At 43.6% G+C, this 6510-nt stretch overlaps 1 pseudogene; it reads right to left on the reverse strand.

Annotated features, from left to right (window-relative positions):
* Positions 1-448: 448 nt before the first annotated feature.
* On the reverse strand, positions 449-6059 carry LOC123182397 (uncharacterized; annotated as a pseudogene).
* Positions 6060-6510: the final 451 nt, after the last annotated feature.

The raw sequence follows: 6510 nt of genomic DNA on the forward strand, positions 1-6510 counted from the left end.
AGTCGGCATTACATGTGCATGTCAGTTGGGGTTGAGCTCGAGCAAAGTCGTGGAATGTTCATCTGTCATCGCTTATGCCTGCTGGCAGGTCACAAGACAGCAAGATATATGCCTAATCAAAAGCACATGCGTGTATGTGTATATATGCCTAATCAAAAGCGGGTATGTTTGCGTCCAGCACATGCACGGTGAGTCGGTTGAATGGAAAATGCAATGTAAACTCTTCTGAACAACCTGTTTGAGCTTGGCCTCTGACTTTTGTTGAGCCAACTCAATTGCAGGGCTACAGCCCCGTTGTAGTGTTACTCTGTTGGCCGGTCCTTGACACGTACTATGTGAGGGCATTTTGATGTCTAGCTAATATGCAAATACTATGAAGTGTGACAGCAAAGCTACTTCAATAGTTCTAAATTGTAAATTTGACGAACGAAAGAAAGATGCAAGGAACAAAAGGGGAACAGTTGAGAACTTCTTCAGAGTTGACAATCCAATTCCAAACATATGATGCTACCCAACAGAGGTTTCAGTCACCGCCAAAAAGGTTAAACCATTTCACAACAAGCGCCTTCCGTACCGCGAAACTACCGTCTGGCGCAAGTACTAAAAATCTGGTAAACGAGCAATCCAGCACCGAAACAACAACAAACACCACCCTATAGCCTAACGGGTGAGTAGAGTGTGTGATTCGTCAACTTTCGACAGCCCCCCTCGTAGCTCATGTGGGGGGCTGAACCCAAAAAACTCTCGTAACGCGAGCGAAAAGCCACTGCCTGAAGCGCACCCTTCACTCACATATCTTGGTGAGGCCTCCGGTCCAGGATCCGCGCATTGTAGCACAGGATAGCGTGGAGCAGCCTCCTGTGGCTGATCACCTGCGCTCCCGATTTCGCGTACTCGATGCTCTCCTGAATCTCCTTGGCAAGGATAAGATCGAAATCCGAAGTGATCTTCCTTGGAGGGCCGCTGTCGTAGATGAAGTACACCTCCGCTGGATTCCTGTTCAGATTCTCATGCAACCGGTCTGGGCTGATTCCCTCCAGTACTTGCCCTTCACCAGCTGCTACGAGTCTTCGGATGGTTTCTCTGTCTTCAGGGTCTATGTAGGTGCTGAGGCAGAAATGCAATCCCGAGAACAGTTTTGGTGCCTGCAAACATCATGTTCTCATCATTTGGCTGTAGAAAGGCAACAAAATGTTGCTTTCATTACATATAATAGCTGAAATGCATTCATAAGATCCATGACTATTGACATGCATTCCAAAACATCGCATTCAGGGAAATGACACTTCAAAAGAGAATTTGTAAAACAACACTGCAAAGGATGTTTCCAGCTTCCTCGATTTCTCAAATGCTCCCTCTGTACTCTATGTATAATTTATTCTACCTTAATTAATACTAGAAAGCAGCGCTGCTGTTTTCATAAAAAAAACATATGAAAATCTGTTTAGCACCCCACCTTATAAAAGAAAAGCTCTTGGAACATAGTGACCATGGAACACCTAAATTTCTCTAAAGATGCACTTAAAGCCTTTGACATCAAACAGCCTTTGTATGAACACTTAAGTACATATTTATACTTGGTTTTTTAAAAAATGTAAACCGATTCCCAAACCTTTTGACAAAAAGATTGTAAACCAATCCCCTGAACTGATGCATAAGGCAAACTGCGATTAGTTTTCACTACATATGTTTTTCTCTATATTGAATTCGTAGATAATATAATTTATTGCCAGACATGTTTACATACCTGTTCAGCAGCTGTAGCTCTTCCTTTCGTTGGTCCATAACCTGATGTGCACGAACCATCACAGAAATTCACCTCGTAAGAAATTTCCGGGCCTGGGATCGGCTTTTCCAAGCAAGTTTTTAGATCTGGAATCGGTTCCACCAAGCAATCCACAATCCCTAAGACATGAATATGACGTGAACTCTTTCAGTGCAAGGAGAAATGATATTCTCTGCCGAGCTAGGATAAGTTTTAGATCGCCACAGATAAATGGAAGTGCAAATAGACCAGCAGCTTATTACATTAAGCAGTATGCAGCATGAGTTTGGAGGTAGTACAATAATCGTCAACAATACAAAACAAGGGAGATGTAAGATGGATTAATACTAACATCCGGCTGTGACAACCCATTTCCCAGAGAGTATCGCCATCAGGACCTCATATGATCTGCCACATGCATCACCGGCGTTTCTGCCCACAATTACATGGGTCACATTTTTGTTCCATTCCTCAGCCAAGGTTGAACTGGTTAAGGATGCAAATTCCTTCAAGGAATCCTGCATGACAAACATAAACAATTTTATCATAGCTTGGTATGGAACAGAACTTATTTCGAAAACCAGCAGATTATATAAATTAAATTTGACCGTAAATTAAAATTGCTGCATTACTTGTCCACGCACATGTTTGCTAGTATTGTTTAGATATATCCAAATGCTCTTAAAGGAGAGTATTGTTCAGATATATCCAAAAGCTCTAAATGAGAGTATTGTTCAGATATATCCAAATGCTCTAAAAGGACAGTATTGTTTGCAAGTATAGTCTAATGCTACCTTTTCTGATGCACTTAAAGATATACCGAGCAAAACCCATTGATCCACAGGGGTGCTAGACTGGTTTACTAGCTTTTCTTCTCTCCGGTGATTAGCAGAAATTCTTCCTCTGTCCAAACATTGGCTGTAATGATGAAATACAGTGCAAATTATAGAAGAATATTAATCAATAGTGATTGAACATCTGATCAGTAACTTCCGCCACGCATACCCCTGAGGCAAGGAAGAACTCGAGGTGTTCAGCTGATCTACTTGCAGATCTTCCCTTCTATCAAGGACAGATGTTCCTCCTTTAACTAAATATTGGCTGGAACAAAAAAATACAACAAATCAACTACAAAATGAAAGATTGATGATTAATCAGACGAATGGAACCATCTCCAAGGCGGGTGAAGAAAGAATGCATACCCAGGCACTTGTCCAGGCAAAGAAGAAATTGATGTGGCGAGTGGATTAATGTGTTCATTTTCAACTTGGCAATCGCCGGAAATTTCTTTAGCTGGACATTGGCTGGAATGACTAGATACAACACTGAATTATAAAATGAAGGATTAATCAAGTAACATGAAGGTTGAAGAAAGATCACATACTTCTGAAGGACAGCAGAAGTAATGTCAGTTTCAATTATTGGTGAGCTCATCTCATCGCCTGGTAATGGATTAATGTGTTCATCTTCCATTTGGCAATCGACCGAAATTTCTTTAGCTGGACATTGGCTGGAATGACTAGATACATACAACACTGAATTATAAAATGAAGGATTAATGAAGTAACATGAAGGTTGAAGAAAGATCACATACTTCTGAAGGACAGCGGAAGTAATGTCAGTTTCAATTATTGGTGAGCTCATCTCATCGCCCGGTAATGGATTAATGTGTTCCTCTTCCATTTGGCAATCGACCGAAATTTCTTTAGTTGGACATTGGCTGGAATGACTAGATAAAACACCGAGTTATAAAATGAAGGATTAATCAAGAAACAAGAAGGTTGAAGAAAGATCGCATACCTCTGAAGGACAGCGGAAGTAATGTCGCTTTCAATTATTGGTGAGCTCATCTCATCGCACGGTAATGGATTAATGTGTTCATCTTCCATTTGGCAATCGACCGAAATTTCTTTAGCTGGACATTGGCTGGAATGACTAGATACAACACTGAATTATAAAATGAAGGATTAATCAAGTAACATGAAGGTTGAAGAAAGATCGCGTACTTTTGAAGGACAGGCGAAAGAGTGTCACTCTCCATTGTTGGTGAGCTCATCTCATCAGGTGGTGCATGCTTGGGGCACCAAACACGGCGATTCTCCTTCAAAATCAAAACTAGACATGTCAGAGCATCAGTGTTTATAAATGGATCAAGGACAAGCTATGCTCAAAAGCTTACAGGATCCCAGCGGCATTCTGGTATCATCATTGCACATGGGACATGATAACTTTTTCTGCAGGAGTTGTCATAACAACCAAGCGCTGCTCCCCGGAGTTTGCATCTTCTGCATCTCAATCTTTTAGAACGATTGATTTCACTCTCCACATTCTTAAAAGTATCACCATTGGATTCCACTTTTGGGGCCCTTCAGAAACATGGGTAAAGAATTAAAAGGATGGATGAACACTGCATATGATGATTCTAAATAAATTAAATATGAAGGGTTAACCATGCCGTATAAAGAAACTTACCAAACCATGCATTTCTCGTGGACATAGATGGCGTTGGTAGGGTTCCCCTCGTCACTGGGCACAATCCTTCTATTGTGATACAGTACCATCGGACCATGGAACTGACATAGGAAAAGTGAACATTTTTATTGCCAGTACAAATAAGAAGACTTCAACAGACATTTTTTACAGATATGTGTAAATGATATGCAGCATATTACCGGCTCACTGGTTCTAAATGAATGGCAGAAAACGCATTCATCTTCAAATACGCCGATTGGTGTCTGATCTCTCCCCAACCTAGTAGCACCTTTGTTGTCTTCCAGCTTTGCATGTTTCCCAGGACCCTTACCTTTTCTGCGGGAATGCTGGTGCTGCCCAGTGTTACTTGCATTAACACCTGGTGATGCACCTTCGGTTGCATCAACAACAAATTTCCTCTTTGTGCCTTTCGCGGGGGATGCACTTTCATTCTGTAACAAAAAGTAATCCAGTTAGAATGTTGAATACACAATGTATGTAATTCATCAAGGAGTAAACAGTTGGTTCTATTATACGGTTGCTATTCCAGCACTTCTATAGGTGTTATAGCGTAAGAATGTAGCAGTCACTAGCATGAAACTGTGCTCTACTTATATGCATAAGTAATACACGAATCCGTCAGGATTGGGGCAAAGAACTACATCAAAAAATGAACATATATGTTTCAAAGAAGAAAGGAATGCACAAAGTACCCCAACATGCCGTTGAACCTCAAGATTATCACTGCCAGCTTCCATTCCTGCTTCGAGCAACATATCGGTACGAGCAGCAGACTTGGTACCTACAAGCATCAAAGTGGTGAGCTGAATGAAGCTGAAAACAACTACTGAACATGGCTTGTCTTATCATAATAATTTCAAGCAGATGTCTGTCCGGATGAACTGCATAATAACATAGTAATATTTTTGAAAACGATAGTTCCACCATGCCCCAACACCATGCAGCATGGATTTAGAGATTTGCGGTCGATTTGGTGAGCCGCGCTGGAGTTGCCGTAAGTCTTTGACGCATCGAATCGAAATTTGAAAAAAAGAAACTGTACATTATGTAAAACAAAAGATTGAGAAGACCTTATCACCATATGGGCATCCTAAGAATTGGAAAATATAGTCAGTAGGTCACACCGGACGATTGGACCACTTGAAAACAGAATCCGTACTTGGCGCTGCGGCGGCGACTCGTGCAATAAGGGTTTGGAGGAACTGACGGAGAGGAAAAAGACGCAGGCCCGTTTGATCGGAGTAAGACAGGCGAGCCCGACGGCGCGCGCCGCGTCGTTTGCCGGCCGGAAGCAAGAGACGGGACGTTCGCCGTACGGAAGCGAGAGGCAGAGTGAAGGGGGGCGAGCGAACCTCCGGACTGCGTCGATGACGGCCTCGCGGCGCCGAATCCCGGGGCCGGTGACGGCCTCTCGCTCCCCGAGGCTGTTCCGCGCACTCCCTCCGTCGGCCGGCCGAATCCCGGCGGAGGCGACGACGCTATCTCTCTCCACACGACTGGTCCGCTCCCGCTCCCCATCTATACGACTATATCGGGACGCCCGGCGGGCGGCGGCTACTTGGACGACGATGTAATGGCCTTGGCGACGGCGGAGCAGTTGCAGTTTAATGTGGCGACGGGCGGCGCTGGAGAGTGGGCGGGAGGAGCGAGGCAGGGATTTGACAAGGAGCAGGCGCGCGGCGTGGACAGGGCATGGCAGGGGGCGTGGCCGCGTTCGCACTACTTGAATGAAAGAGGTCAGAAAAAGGAGACTTTTGCGTGGCCGGGTGGGTTCTCTGTTCTCTCTCTCGCCTCGTCTTCCTCGCTCACTCCTGACTGGCTGACTGCGCCCCACCGCGGCCTACTGCCCCCTAGTATATCCCTGCCTTTTTCTGAAACGTTGCAACGAAAAGGCGCAGCATGTATAATTCGTCCTCCCTCCGTTTCTTTTTAGTTTGCCTATAAAATTTGATCAAAGTCAAACTTTATAAAATTTGACTAGCTTTGTAGGAAAAGATATCAACATGCACACTATGAAATCAATAATATTAGATACATGATGAAATTAATTTTCATAACATATAACTTTAGTATTTGAGATGTTAATATTTTTTCTATAAAGTTAGTCAAACTTTACAAAGTTTGACTTTGACCAAATCTTATATGCGGACTAAAAAGAAATGGGGGGAGTACAGTGCTCGCCCCGTTCCGGCCGAGCACGGCGGCCTGTGTACGCGCGCACGCAGACACGTGGCGGTGCGACTGATGTCGCC

Source organism: Triticum aestivum, chromosome 1D (assembly GCF_018294505.1).
Source record: "Triticum aestivum cultivar Chinese Spring chromosome 1D, IWGSC CS RefSeq v2.1, whole genome shotgun sequence".
NCBI lineage: Eukaryota > Viridiplantae > Streptophyta > Magnoliopsida > Poales > Poaceae > Triticum > Triticum aestivum.